Source organism: Corythoichthys intestinalis, chromosome 20 (assembly GCF_030265065.1).
Source record: "Corythoichthys intestinalis isolate RoL2023-P3 chromosome 20, ASM3026506v1, whole genome shotgun sequence".
Classification (NCBI taxonomy): Eukaryota; Metazoa; Chordata; class Actinopteri; order Syngnathiformes; family Syngnathidae; genus Corythoichthys; species Corythoichthys intestinalis.
The window spans coordinates 27318018-27334061 of NC_080414.1; the positions used below are offsets into that span (position 1 = coordinate 27318018).

General features: G+C 38.5%; 2 protein-coding genes across 3 annotated transcripts in view; one reads left to right on the plus strand and one right to left on the minus strand.

Annotated features, from left to right (window-relative positions):
* Nucleotides 1-16044, minus strand: part of zeb1b (zinc finger E-box binding homeobox 1b) — a 116779-nt gene that overhangs the window by 63583 nt on the left and 37152 nt on the right. The window contains exon 1 of one of the 2 annotated variants that reach the window (XM_057824602.1): nucleotides 10577-14719. The exons of the other annotated variant lie outside the window; for it this stretch is intronic. The gene's annotated coding sequence lies outside the window, so the exon portion shown is untranslated. Of the gene's footprint in view, nucleotides 1-10576; nucleotides 14720-16044 lie in introns of those variants that run through there. 2 annotated transcript variants of the gene reach the window in all.
* znf438 (zinc finger protein 438) overlaps nucleotides 1-16044 on the plus strand; it is a 195556-nt gene that overhangs the window by 14997 nt on the left and 164515 nt on the right. The window lies entirely within an intron of this gene.

Here is a 16044-nt window from a genome sequence, read left to right on the forward strand (position 1 = left end):
CCCAAGTCATTGAGGTTGCGGCTATTTGGAGCCTCTCCCAGCTGATGGATTACAGGCAACGACTGGTCACCAGCCAATTGCAGGGCATAAACTGACTAGACAAAAAAACATACGCATCCACATTCACACAAAAGGACAATTTTATAGTCTTAATTCACCTAACATTTGATTCTTGGGGAATAGATGCGGCAGCCAGACTGGGGAGAAATGATGTCTAAGTCTAAATCCACACGTATTGTGCAATGAGGACTCAAATCCCCAAACCCTTTGCCCTTATTCAGCATTAGTCTGATTGATTAAAAAAACAAAAAAACACCAAAACAAATTACAGTTTGGCTAAAAAAGAAAAGAAACCTAACCTCACATAGACGCATAAAGCCTTCTGACATAAGGAGCTCTGGAACTGTGTGTCTTGTGTGCACCACCGTGACACATTTTGGCTCTTAGGAACACCAAATCATGGGTTTTCTTTTCATGATCAACTATTTGTCCGCCTTCCAAGTTTCTGTGTCTTTAGGATCCCTCACTTGAGGTAGGCAACTTATCAGACTAGGGGCTCACTCGGGGATAGCAAGCAGGTCGCGGTGCATCTACCACAGGCATTCTTAAAGAGTACAGACGTTGCCGTCACTGAGTCTGCCCTTGTAGTTCTGCGATGCTATTTTCTCAGGGAAGCCAACCACTACAAAAAAACCCTGCACAAACCAAAGTAAAACAAAGCAGTGGCATTCAAAACCTCAAGTATGCCGTCTCAAGGTGAGGCGCCTCAGTCAGCGCTGAGGTAAATGCCACTGATTTTGTTAAAACAACAGCCTTCCTTCCATACATTCAGGAAGGTCAACTCAAGTGTCGATAACAAAGTCAAAGAACTGGGGACTTTTCATGGTTAGCCTTTTCTAAGAGCACCTACAATTTGCCGGGTCATTTGGTTCTGACAATATGTGTTTGAAGTAGTACAGCGATATATGTAGCCGTGAAAACAAAACAGCACCAACACTTTACTTCCTTCTGATTTTCCCCATGCCAATTACCCTTTGCTCAGGCAAAGTTGAGCCAATAAAAGTTTGTGACATGTCAGACAAGGCCAATGCCAACCTCGCAAGAGTTTACGATGCATTGCCTTCTTTCTATCTATGAGCGAATATTAGTTCCACACTAAAAGATGGACTTAATGTTACAGACATAGAGGACTCAAATATCTTAATCAGTATTTATTGTCATAGACAAAGAAGAACATAAAAATTAAAAAAGAAAAAAAAAAAAAAAAAGGACAGTGCAATCAGAAGATCACCCTCTATATATTGTACATACAGTATTTGTATGTTTTTACAGTTTTCATTACAAGAATAATCATTTACATGAATATGAGATGTGCTTAGGGCATTTTTACACTAGAACTGTTTGGTCCATTTTAAACGGACGTGCGATATGTTAACCTAAGTTTTTCTTCATAAAAGCAGCAATTGTGCAGAGACATGACTTTCTGGATCCGTTTTATATACAAACTTCCTTAGATTAGATAGATTCCTTCCTGGATTAAACTGTATTATATGAATATTAGGGATGTCCTGATCGCATATTTTTGCACTCGAGTCGGAGCCACCTGATTTTGAGAATCTGCCGATATCGAGTCCCGATCCGATTTTTCTCCCTTTGAGGCTCATGCTGCAGAGAACAACTATCACTTACACAATGAATGAGTTGCCACAGCACAATTCAGACTGTGTACCAATCTTAACGATGATTAACACATTTGTGCCTTTAATCGTAGAACTACGTGTGTCGTATCCCATTCATATAGTACCGATGTGTTCTAAGTTTTAACCTTTGCTTTGTTAGTTCCTCTTTCACCTTAAAAAATAAATAAAATGAAATGTTGGTTTTGTTCCTCGGGGCTGTTTTTTTTTTTTTTTTTTTTTTTACATTTTATCAAAGTTTTCACCAGTGTTCACCTGGCTGTTGAGTTTGGTGAGTTTTGAAGCATTCTGAGGGGGTCAAAGTCGGGCTCAAAAGTTTTTTTTTTTTGTTTGTTTTTAGCTCAAAAGGGCTGCGGAACAAAGAATAACTATAATAATAATAATAATAACAATAAAACTGAAGAACCACAATAGGTTAACTAATAAAAAACATTGTCACCTGCATGTCCATACTGTTCAGTTATGGATGTGTTCTAAGTCAAATAAAATCAAATCAACTTTTATTTGTTTAGACCAAATCACAACAACAGTTATCTCAAGGAGAAAACAAAACATGTTTTAAGGTGCAGTAGCCCTACGCTGGATTTCACCTAATTGAGCATTGTAGCTTTTTTTTTTTTTTTTTTTTTTTTGCCCCCCAGGTAAGACCAATTCCCACCCACACCCGGCATCCTGGTAACACCACTGGTTGCACTGCTTAGCAGGAGAAGGGGTGAGAAGCTGTACGAGCATGAAGCAGAAGAACATAAAACCCGAACCTTTTCACCCGATTCCGATCCACTGAAAAGTGGCGCGATCGGCCCGATTTCCCATCACGTGATCAGATCGGGATGTCTCTAATAAATACAATGTGGTCATAGTGAGTCAATCAATGTCTTCCAAAATAGAGCTATTCAAGTCATCAGGTGAAAATTCTTCCAGTTTTAATATCGCAATATATTGCAAACCCCCTAAAAGTCGCAATGTCAGTTTTTTCAAATATCGTTCACCCGATTCCGATCCACTGAAAAATGGCGCGATCGGCCCGATTTCCGATCACGTAATCGGATCGGGACATCTCTAATGACTACAATGTGATCATAGTGAGTCAACCAATGTCTTCCCAAACAGAGCTATTCAAGTCATCTGGTAAAAATTCTTCCAATTTTAATATCGTAATATATATCCCAATATATCGTAAACCCCCTAAAAGTAGCAATGTCAGTTTTTTCAAATATCGTTCAGCCTTAGTCTAATGTGAAAGTGCCTTTTTTAGTCTCCCGTATGTGTTTAGACTCTTACTGAAATGACTCGATGACTTTGCTTCAGTCTATTCAACAACCTGTTAAGCTTCTTTCTTGGTTTAATGAGTTCAGACAAGGGCTCTTGTCCTTATAATGGCACAGATCAAGGTTTTAGCACAGTAGTTAATTGGCCTCCGTGGGTCGTTCATCTGTTTGTTGTCTGATGAGTACTTTCCATGACAAGAGTCGGACTAATGTTAATGGCAGCTATTGTTTTCCCAATCTGCATGATGATGAAACTGGGAAGTCAGTTTTTGTTAGGAGAAGCCAAACCTTTAATAACTTTTCTTTGCCATGTCCTTTGTGTACTTTGCATATCAAGGCATTTTAAAGCTTTCTTTCCTAGTCAATGTACTTTGCTGATTAAATCAAACAACTGTCCTTTTTATATATGTTACTATAGTTAAAGGGATCCACGGATAGAAAGACTTGTAGTTCTTAAAAAAAAAAGTTATTATGAGTTAAAATAATTTGATATTGAAACCCCTCTTGATGTTTTCATTTTTATACAATTTGTAAAATTAGTTTAACTACTAGTTCGCCAATATTGTTGACATCGCAGGGCGGTGACGTCACATGGTTACGCTTCCAGAGTATGACCATAGCAACATAAACATGTAATCTGTTCAACCCTTTCAAATTGAACCCGAGAGGGACATTAATGAGCATGACAGCACTGTCGATATATCACAAAACGAGCAGCAAAAGCAAAATGAACTGGAGAGACGGGATGGGACATGACGTGAGTGGGAATAAAAAACGGTGTTCTGCCCAATTGCGCTACACCAGCGAAACGTCTTACAAGAGGCGATTTTGATACCCAAAGTACTACTGTGCACTTTCATCTTGTTTTTGTTTAGATTCATACAGACAGAACATACTAAAGATGCCTTAAGAAAATACTTAAACGTAGTAATATCAAATAAGGGTTGTTTAAATAAGCTACTTGACTAATGTGGTCAGCAGATCAACAATCTGCTTTAAAGCTAGCACAAGAACACCATGCTTAAAAGTATTTTGAGACAATGAAAGGGCAATAAAATACTCAATAAAAACACAAATAGTAAGTAATCACCCCATTTAACCAATGAGCGCATGTATTGGACGTCTCGCCACGTAGAAGGAATTGCAGTAACCTGGTAGTATTCATCGAATGACAGTGACAATCTACGTCATAACCCCGAGCGTCCATAAAACATGGTGCCCTCCATAGGTCAAAACATGTACTAAATATTATAGATTTTAAATCAATGGCAATATTTTATGTTTCTAATGACATATTTTGGTAAAAGAGGACAATTGTGGCTTATTAGAGCCTGCAAGTCGTTAAAGTCCGAGGTTCCCTTTAAAACACCTCTGTGGGGTTGAGCTAAATATGGTATTTTTCTCTCACAATAGTGAGCACAGTGATTATACACACACTCTGTTGCACTGTGCATCCTTCAATAGGTGCTACTTATGGATACTATAAATGGGACCTGCTTGGAGCTCGCAGATAAACGTCTATCATGTTTATGTTGTGGGTGAGATGAGACTGCACAATCTGTGGTAATAGCGGTAACACTTAAGTGGCAGCTACTGTGTGTTCTTATAGAGCATTTAAAAAGTACAGGTCATCACAAGTGACCCAAGCAAATACCTAACCCCCATACTATACTAAATATACATATATATGTACAGTATAACTCAGCCATGAGCTATAAGTACCGTACTTTTTGGACTATAAACCTCTGCGATTTTCCCTCGTTTTGAATCCTGCGGCTTATAGTCCAGTGCGGTTTATTTGTTGATTTTTTTCTGTTAATAGGTAACACTGTATTTGACAGCGGTATCATAAGACTGCCATAAGCTTACTACTTATTTACTTATTCACTTATTTCTTTCTACCACTATCATAGGCATCAATGAATGCTTATGGCAGATATCATTCAGTTTCATCCGGTATATTAGTAGAGGTGCACAGTAAATATCGATACGATAATTATCGGTCCGATAATAGGAATTATGATGTCATCCCAATAAATCCAATAACATTATATATTGTCGGGCCTGTGAATATTAATTTTGGCACGGTGTCGGTAGATTGGGATGTGTGCGTTTGTTTCCACTCCTGTTTTGCCAGTATGCAAAGTTTTGTTACTTTTCTAGAGGCCTTATTTTTCCATCACTGAGTGATGAACCTTACTATGGCAATTAGTAATGTTTGCATTTTACAGTGTTATGTTTACAAGTTATTAAGAGGCCTTTTGGCTTTCTGCCCTATAATTGCCAGGTTAAGAAAGTTGTTTCATGGACCAAGACGGCAAACGTCTCCTCTTCTGTTGCACCAAATGTTTTATCTGCTGACAAAGCACAAAACCTGTTCATTATAATAATGTTCATGTCATCATGAAAATTCTGGTTTTGTCAAAGGCAAATCTAGTATTTTTTACCTACAGGTGTCAAAAACTCAGGTGAATATACATTGAAAAATTATATATACTGTATATATATAGATATACACAGTGGGGAGAACAAGTATTTGATACACTGCCAATGGGTTTTCCCATTGGCAGTGTATCAAATACTTGTTCTCCCCACTGTACATATATATATATATATATGTATATATATTATCGATTATCGTATCGGTCTTAAGGAGCAGTAAGTTATCGATATCGGTATCGGTTTCAAAAAATGGATATCGTGAACCCCTATAAATTAGGTCACAAACTCCATTTATGTCCAGCTTGGATCTGTTACATCCATTCAAAAGTGAGATAATTTGCCGGATGACACAAAATGACATCTGTCATAAGCATTCATTAATGCTCATGGCAGTGTCATGTGGTAATTATGATGGTCTTATGACAGTCTTATGGGGACACTGTCAAATGAGTTCAGAAAATACCATAACTAGCAATTATTGAAACAACTGGAACAGTAACTGAAGAAATAATTAGCATAGAACATGAATTTTGATTGTTATTTACATCTGTAGCACTGCAATGCATGCTAGGAGGAATGTTGGATAACAACAGTGATGACAGCAGCTGGCAGCAGAGGTTGACTGTCTCCTCCAAGGGCGCAGTGATGGCCAAAAGAAGCTTAGCAGCCAATTGGTTCAAAGCTTCATGGTGGTTCAATTGTTCTTATGACAGTCTTATGATGCTGCTGTCAAATAAAGTGTTCCTGGTTAACATCCTTTGGTGTAAATATCCCTTAGAACAGTGAGGACAGCTGCAGCTTATAGCCCAGTGTGGCTATCTATGAAGAAATGCTGTTTTCCTGTCAAATTTGTTGGGTAGCGGCTTATAATCAGGTGCGCCTTATATTCCAGAAATTACTGTAGTATAGTAGGCTGTGGTGTCGGAATGTTCTACCAGTAAGCCAGCTTGGCTATTTACGGTATGAAAAAAAAAAATTACGGTATGAAAAAAAAAGTTGCACATAATCTGGCTGAGATATGGAAAAGCACCGGGACTCTCTACAAAACATGAGACACACTTATGAATACATGGGAAAGCATAATTATATACATTTGTTAGCATCTTTAAAGCTTTGTATTTCCAGAGAAGACAATGAAACAATGAAACGCAAACCCATCTTAGTTGGCGGTTGTCTCCATCAAACCTCATTTAAGTGCCGTGGGGAAAATTAAATGTCCCTGTCACCTCTGCTGTCAAACCCCATTCAGTCTGCAGCTGTAGTCTAATGTACTATGAAAGCTTCAGAGTAGTATCGTGATGCCATTTCTCTTTTTGATTTTTGTGTCTCATCTCAGGTTGACATTTTGAGTGGATGCTCTGTAAAGATATTATTAGAGTCATTGCTTAAAAGTATCTAGACTGTTTAAATAGACACTTGCATCCATTACATAGCATGCTTTTTTTTTTATTCTGAGCACAAATGACAACTATATTATTTGGTTGGCAGATACTGTCTAAGCATGTGAAGACCATTTTAGTCAGGCTCATGTGTAGACATTCTTAGGGCGTATGTTTATAACAAGAAAACAAAGACGACCATCCCCGAAAATGATTTACAAATATTTAAAAAGAGAGTGGAGGGAGAAGAATTCACCTAATGTCTTGCTCATTGACAAGCATGAGAAAGTCAGATTGTTCTTCCACCCACGTACTCATGAAACTGTTCTTTATGATCTTCAGTTTTGAAAATGATCTTTCCACTGAAGCTGTTGTCACTGGCAGTGTTCTTACCATCTTCACAAAAGTTGGAAAGATGAGCTGGCCAGTGTTTTCCTCACTGCGGCAAGAATTTCTAGCAGGTTCTTCAAAGGAAAGCTGGACTGAAAGAGCGACAGCACTTTCTTCAGCTGATCCTAATTTTCCTCGTAGAAATCACAAAGAAGAATTGCGATGGCTTCTTTTGCCTCTGAGTACTTATCCAGTTGGCGTACAAGTATTAAGACTGTGGTAGGACCATATGATTGTGCCAGATGGGCTTTCATTGAGGTGATGCGTAAAAGGGGTGTGACAAAATATCGAAATGGTGATGTATCGTGATACTTTAGATCCCAAAAGGTTATCGATATGTTCATGCCAAGAATTAAGATATAATTTAAAAAGGTTTTAGTATTTAAAAAAAAAAAGGAACCAACAAGTTGCTACCAAAATCTTCCACCATAATAATGTCTCAGTTAACTCTATGGTTGCCATTGACGGCGCATGACGCCCAATCCATTAAGACCAGGAAGGGTGAATGAACGTATGTTCGAAACCAGAGCATTCGCAGTCACTCTTTCTGATTTTGGAGCATTCAGAGGTCAGTTCTGTTAATTTTAGGGCATTTACAGGTCACTTCCAGTTGTGTTTATGTCATTGTCTATTCATACCCGTTTATGAATTAATGTTTTATAAAATACCCCAATATCAACTTGAAGTGACTGGAAATCAACAGGTAATGCCTGAAATGGCCCAAAATGACCTCGTTGCGTGGCATTGGCTTGCTGCCACTAACCGTAACCACAGAAGTGGGAGGGGCCCGTTTGACGCGGGAGAGGTTCATTCGCTGCCACCCTCCCAGCTCATAAGGATTGGACGTCTACAAGTGATAAACTTACACCAGAAGGATGAAGATAGTAGAGCCGTGCGAAATTTCCGATTCTTAGATTATTCGCGATTGGGCCGTGGAAGTCTCGAGAACCATTCACAAACATCCAAATTCCGATTATTTAATTATACCAGGTAAAGCTGAACTAAAACACAGTCAGCGCGGGCTTTGGACGCAATGAGGAACGGACCGAGAGTAAATATCATGTTCAACTCATGCCGGTAGATAAAAAAACAATAGATGCACAATGACAGACTTGCTGGCGTTAGTAAACAGCCGCCATCTTAAAGCAGTAGACTTCTCTGGAAGGCTCTGTTGTAGCGAACCAAAATAAATTTTTCTAAAATACTCTTAAATCGGCAAAATCTTGACTTGAATCTATCTTCTTCTTCTTCTATCTAAATGCTGAAACAGTTTTAAAACTTTCACATGTTGAAAGTAGACAGAAGGGAAATTACGGAATAGCGGCAGCAATTTAAACCAATTTAATAGTTGATTCACAACATTAAATTAATTGAATGTAGTTTAAAGCTGCTGATACAGAATGGGGACCAGTATTTTATTTACTGTTTTGAACTGTTAATGTGATACTGAAATGTTGGTTTGGTTTAGCCTGAGAAGATTTTTGAACAGTTTTGGAAGTAATGTATGAAACATTAAAATCGGGTGGGTGTGGGGGGGTGCATCAATAATCGATTTAGAATCAAATCATAGCCTCTGAATCGTAATTGAATCGTTAGCTGCCCCAAGATTCCCACCTGTAGAAGATAGCGTGGTTTTCTTTTTATTGGTTGTTTTGTGGAATGATTTCCTGACCAATGTAACGATAATCGTTGTATCGCCATATCATGACATCATCGTTATTGTGAGCTTTGTATCGCACATCGTATCGTATTGTGAGGTGCCCCTAATGCATAATAAACATTTGCCCTGATCTGTCAAACATCAATATCTAACAATCCTGTGCTTTGTTATCAACACACGGGAGTGGGAATCCCCAATATCCACCAAGAATTTTTCTGGTCAAGACTAATGAATTGATGTTGCACGGATTCCGATTTCCAGATTTTAGTTGTACTACTTGGAATTGGGAGCCAGGCCAGGTGGAAAATCGGCAAACGTCTGCTGAGTAAGATTCGAGCCATGTCCATGAACAGGATGAGCCCTTTAAAAAAAAAGAAATGGATGACTCCTATTTTAAATCTTTTTCTAATCACTCTCGACTCATGTTACTGAAAATTCATTCACGTTTACGTCCCTTCATTTGACTTTTGAAATCAGCTCTGAGCCTTGCATTGTGATTTTCACTTCCACTGTGTCAGACTATGCCTTACAGTTGAGGGAGGGGAACGGTGAGGTGTGTGTTTAAATATACGCAATGAGCAATAATAGCGTTATCCAACCTGCTTGGTGGTGCAGGTCTATATTAGGTTAGTGTAGCACAGGGCTGTTGCATTTTAGGAGCAGGTGACTGGACATTCCTTCCTGTATTAGGCCTGACAGTTTACTGTGGGGGAGTGCAAAGCAAGGAGAATTACATGGGTCTAAGAGGGAGGGAGGTACACTGCCAAATAACTCTCCAACTGGAAAATCTCATTAAATCTTGCTTACCTGTAAGTAAAGCACATTCGACATGGCTATCAATAAAGTCAGACTAGAGAGTCAATGTCACCATCGGCCGACGTAGATTATAGTTTAACTTCAAAGTTGAATGCACCTGAGGTTGTACAATTTGTATTTGGATCAAATATTTTGAGGAAAATAGTGCTCTCAAGCATCACAAACTTTAAAAGTTAAATATTGCTGGTAAGAACATGTAATAGATTATTTCTACTTACATCACTCAATTCTTTGTAAATCAGATGTCAACGTTTCAAAATGGTTTGTATGCACCTTTGTCAGGTCAGAAGTGAAAGATGTGCTCACCCAAACAAAAATGAGGGCATAAAATGTAAACTGGTGGGGGTGATGGCAAGGTGGGAGGAGAGGAAGTGCTAATGGCTTAAAAAGACAAAGCTGGCCTGTCACACGCGATGTTCATCTGAAGTGATGGCTGCCCCGGGGAGGGAGTGTCACAAAATGTCAGAGCGAGACAACGACGAGTAAAAATGGAGAGAACACAGAGGATGAAGGGATTAGAAAAAAACTGTTGAAATGGGTTGTGTAAAAAAAAGGATCCGTTAAATGATTAAAACCTAGTGGTTATTAATGCATCTAAATGACAGAAGACATAATGTTAAAAAAATACAAATAAGTGTTGCAGCTCATGAATTTTACACTTGCATGCATCTTATTAAAGGTCAGGTGTTGATGCCGTGGTTCTGGCTGACATATGTCTCATTGTAGAGGCCATAGGCAACAAGGCAGTCATCACATACACACCCATACTCAACACATTGGAACACACTCCACTTCACAGCAGTGGACAGGTGAATACACACAAATGAAACTGATGTGCTTTTTAATCCATTGGCCATTTTTTAAAATTACAACTGTAATCATTTTCGCCCTTTAATCAAGCCGAGATGCATGTTGACAACCCACCTCAGTTTCTCTTAATTCTGACACTAATGTCCAAAAAGTGCAGAGCGGGCCTGTCTTGCAAATCCTCTCCTTTGTGGCATTTTGACAACAGCTGACCACACTCCCCATTTCTCAGAATGTCAGCTCAGTCACAAGACTCCCGGGGGCAAACATCCTGGACACCCCCTGACACACACACACAGTGCATAATCAAACACGCAGCCTCAGGCTAGCGCTAAGTTGCCACAGTAGTTTCTTGTTCTTCATGTGATGCTGGGGGAGAAAGAGGTTAATGCCGTAAACTTGCATCCACAAAAGGTCTTTTGTCACCTCATTCTATCCTCTCTCTCTTACAAAGTGGGCTTTGCCCATGTGATCTGGGAGGGTTCCCCCCGCCTCCCATGTTCCCTAACACCCTCCTCCAGGGCGACTAGAGCCGGGGAGCAGTCAAGCAGCACCATACACACCATTACCCTGCTGTTAAACGACCATGAGAGTGCACTGCAGACAACTTGACTGTTGGACAGTCACAGGAATAAATCTTGTTAAACCAGGCGAGGAAAAAAGTGAATGTGTGCTGTATGTTAGACCTCAGGAGAGCATGTGAAATTAGCCTCACTGATCCCCAACACCTTATTTGTCCTTCCCATGTTTCTTTGGCTTAATGCGATATGGAAAATCAGATGGAAATGCAAAAGGCTGGACAGAAAATGTGTGTTGCAAGTTGCAAAACATTGGTCAAATGTGAAATGGCTGAGGCAGCAGGTAAACCCAGGTTGTCATGTATTGATGTATTAATGGATTGTTTTGTTCATTATATCCCGAGGTGGTGGGATGGTGTGTGTGTGTGTGGGCGGGTGTGCATCTGGCTGCCACCGGCCCATGAGACCATTAGTCCACCGTGTCGGAATTCGACTGGGGTATTGACAGTACAGCTGGAGGCAATCGATAGTCGCAGATCTCTCACTACCCAAGTGCCATCTACGATAATGGGCTCACAGTTGGTCAGGATTGTGTTATACCATATAACATACTTTAAAGAATGGTAAAATGAAGTAAAACAGAAAGCTTAGTCTGTCTATAATTTTTCAATGAAGGGACAAATCAGAGCTTTTTTGTGTGACGAATAGGACTTGGCCGCTTGGAGCAAAATAATATACAGCACAGTACAGTACAGTACAAGCCAAAGGTTTGGACACACCTCATTCAATGCAACACAAATGAAGGAACCAGCCCCATTGATAAAAGCAAGAAATTCAACTAATTAAACCTGATAAGGCTTACCTGTGAACTAAAAACCATTTCAGGCGACTACATCCTGATCCTGAAGCTCATCGAGAGAATGCCAAGAGTGTGCAAAAATGAAGATACTAAAATATTAAACATGTTTTTACTTATTCCACCTTTTTTTGCAAAGTACATAATTCCACACGTTTTCATTCATAGTTTTATTACTTTCAGTGCGAATTTACTATGTAAATAGTCATTAAAATAAAGAAAATGCACGAATAAGAAGGTGTAATCATCATAACATTATTTCACAACATATACTGTACATGCCCGCAAGCTTCAGCACCACAGCGTTCACCTATTTTGAAGTCCATCAAAAGGACAAGAAGAATAGTGAACAAGAAGACAACAAAATAAAACAAGCTTCATGACCCCTAATTATAAGCACACCACAAATCCAAAGCAGTTCAGCACCATTGGATAGTGACTACATCATTTCGCGACCCACTATTTCAACTAATGAGAGCATAGGAGACTACTAATTAACCTACTAACCATCCCTTCATTCATGCAGTCCTGATAGAGTTGTCCGATAATTACTTTTTTTTACCAATATCCCGATCTTATCCAACCCCCAAAATCCGATACCGATATCAAAGTGATATATGCGGTCTTGCACTTGACATATTCAGTATTTTTCAATCACTTATTGTTCATTTTGCAACATGAATCTAAATGGTCAGCTCATATAACAAATCCCAAGCATCTAAGTTTTGAGACATCTAATGGTCAATAAGCATGCAAAGCTGTAACCAGCCCTTGTACAAAGGCTTCTACATTCACTTTGAAGGCAACACATATATTGGTCATTAGACTTTACTATCAGTTGACGAGACAGCTCTTATAGACATTGCGCAACGTCTTCCCGTTGGGGGCAAGGCTAGGCAGAGTCGCGGAAGCCTTCACTGCGATAAACTCAAACACATGCTGTGTTCTAACGCCAGGTTTAGGTGGAAACAGGACAAAAGTTTTACTGCATACAAGCAGGCAGGAGTGTCTGAAGAGAGATTTATAGTAATAATAAATTTTATTTGAAGGCGCCTTTCTGGCACTCAAGGTCGCCGATTTGGTCGAAGACTGAGGTAATTAGTAGTTAGTTAATAAGTTTGAAATATTTACGTAAAATGAATGATAACTACCCGTTTTTTTGCTTTTCACCAAGAATCTAGACTGTTTTACGTTCATAAAATTCCAGGGTTTACGCATTTATTTACAAAAATTTTGTTTTGTGATGGCCGCCTTGTTGGATTTTGTATCCATACACAATAGCGTAACTTCAAATAATCAGGTAATTTTCGGCCAAATGCCCGTTTTTTGGACAAAAAAATAGTAATTAAGACATTTCTACGTCTGTACAAAAAAAAAAAAAATTCGGCTTTCACGTGTTTTATTTTATATAAAATTTTAATCTAAAAACAACCAGAGCCAAATAGCCGGCAGACGTGCTGAGGAAATAGTGACATCGGAATTCAACCTAAATAAGTTGTGATTGTTTATAGAAAAATGCAAAATTAGCTTTGTTGAGTACAATTAAGATGATTATGCTTTACTTCCTCAAGTATTAAGTTTCTGATGCGAGAACTGAATGATTTATTAGCTGTTGAAAACTTATGTCAAAATTGCAGTAAATAAAATAAGTCGCCATTTCGGGCAAAAACTTATATGTTTAATATTGCTATTTAACCTGAAAATATAGTAGGTGATTATCTCAGCATTTGGCGATTTTTGTGCATCTAGCATAAAATCTGTGAATTTTATAGCCATTTTTTGCCATGTTTTGTTATACTTGTATAAAGAATAATTGGATTTTATTAGGGAACGACTTTAAATTTTTGGATGCTGCTGCTCATGGAGACTCATATTTGCCCCAGGCAGGTGCCTGTTTTGGTTTTAGGTTGCTTGCAACTTTGGTTTTGAAAATATTTGAACTTTAAGTTTTTGAAACTAGGCCCTCTTTGGAGCGGCCCCGCGCCCCGTCAACTGATAGTGAAGTCTATGATTGGCCCAAAATCGATAATGAAAACCCGATGTCGATATTATCAGACATCATTTTAAAATGCTTTTATCTGCCAACATTATTGGCTACTTTATAATATCGGACAACTCTAAGTCCTACAATGGAATATAAAGTCCTTAAAAGTCCTTAAAGGAAATCAGCAGCTTTTTTTGCACACAACAATAAAAGTTCAAGTGAGGTCAAAGTGAAATCAAAAGAAACTGATGTTTATTATGGAGGCTAAAATGATGGAATGTCTTTGTGTTGTTTTCGTCAACAATGACGATAACGAAAACACGAACAATTTTTTATGACGATGTCGAGCTAAAATCATGGCTTGGGAGACTGCAATATAACAAGACGAAGACATGACATTATCATATTGTACGTGGAGTACGTCAGCTTGCATCGTGGCAGTGCCATTTGGCTTTTCTGGTCAGTAAGTATAGAGCAGTGATTCTTAACCTGGGTTCGATCGAACCCCAGCGGTTCGGTGAGTATGTCTAAGGGGTTCGGCGAAGGTTAAGAAATTTAGGGGCCCATTTTGATACACTGGCTAAATTCTAGGAAAAATGACATTTTTGACAAGTTTGGACTTTCACTTCATATGAGGAAGTATAACAGACCTATTGGCAGCATTGATTCAAATTGTGACCTGTTTAAAAACATGCTGTCAAAATGTGAAGATCTATGAACATGAATTTGCTTAGTCACTACTAGGGTTGTTCCGATCATGTTTTTTTGCTCCCGAGCCGATCCCGATCGTTTTAGTTTGAGTATCTGCCGATCCCGATATTTCCCGATCCGATTGCTTTTTTTGCTCCCGATTCAATTCCAATCATTCCCGATAATTTTTCCCAATCATATACATTTTGGCAATGCATTAAGAAAAAAATGAATAAAACTCGGACGAATATATACATTCAACATACAGTACATAAGTACTGTATTTGTTTATTATGACAATAAATCCTCAAGATGGCATTTACATTATTAACATTCTTTCTGTGAGAGGGATCCACGGATAGAAAGACTTGTGACTTTGTATATTGTGACTTAATATTGCCATCTAGTGTATTTGTTGAGCTTTCAGTAAATGATACTATAGCCATGCCCAAATGCATGATGGGAAGTGGAACCATGACTGTGTGTAGTGCTACCAATTGATATATCTTCTCTGCGTTGGGAAGTAACATAAGGTGTTATGAAAAAGATCAATTGCTACCTTGCTTCCCAACATTGCTTCCCATGATATTTCTAATCGTAGGGAGAGGGATTGTCAGGCTTTAGCCAATTAAAAAAAGGCTCCAAAGGCTGCCAAAATTCACTCTACTCATTTTATGCTGCCTTTTATTTCTCTATATAGGTAAAACGGTGCCATTACAGCTTGAGCGTGACAATGCGTGAGTGGGTCGTGCAGCGCATGCATTAATTGCGTTAAATATTTTAATGTGATACATTTAAAAAAAAAAATTAATTACCGCCGTTATTGGGATAAATTTGATAACCCTACCTTAAGCCTAAACTAAAGACTCTGGAAGAGTGTAACATATTATGTATGTAACGTTAAATACAATTAGAAAACGATTTAATTAAAAAATATATATATACTGTATATTAAAAAAAGGCATGGTCGATATTGTTTTGCCGATTCCGATACTTTGAAAATGACGTGATCGGACCCGATCGGCCTCTAGTCATTACCCTGCTAGCTTAGAAACATCGGTTTTGAAACTGAAAAAAAAAAAAAAAAAAATTATCATCTAATTCCCAAGGGTTCGGTGAAGACATGTGGAACTCGTGGGGTTCAGTACCTTTAGTAACGTTAAGAATCACTGGTCTAGAGGATCTTCAACGCTCGGACAACTTTTTTTTTACATACAGTTTCTGACTTCTCGGCAGGTTTAATTGAAAATAATGAACTTGAGCTAATGAGCTTTTCATGCTGAGTGTATTATCATCACAAAGTTGGCGTTGTCCTTGTAGATGCTACAATATGTGCTCGTCTGTCTGTTCATTTGAAATTGTTGGAAACCTTAATTAATCTTGGACTAAAATGTATTTGAATTTTACCGATGAAAACATTGAGTAACTGTCGACTAAAACTAGACGAAATTTGTATGAGATTTCGTCGACCAAAACTAAACAAAGACGAAAACATTTTGAAATGACTGAAACATGACTAAACCATCCAAAACATTAA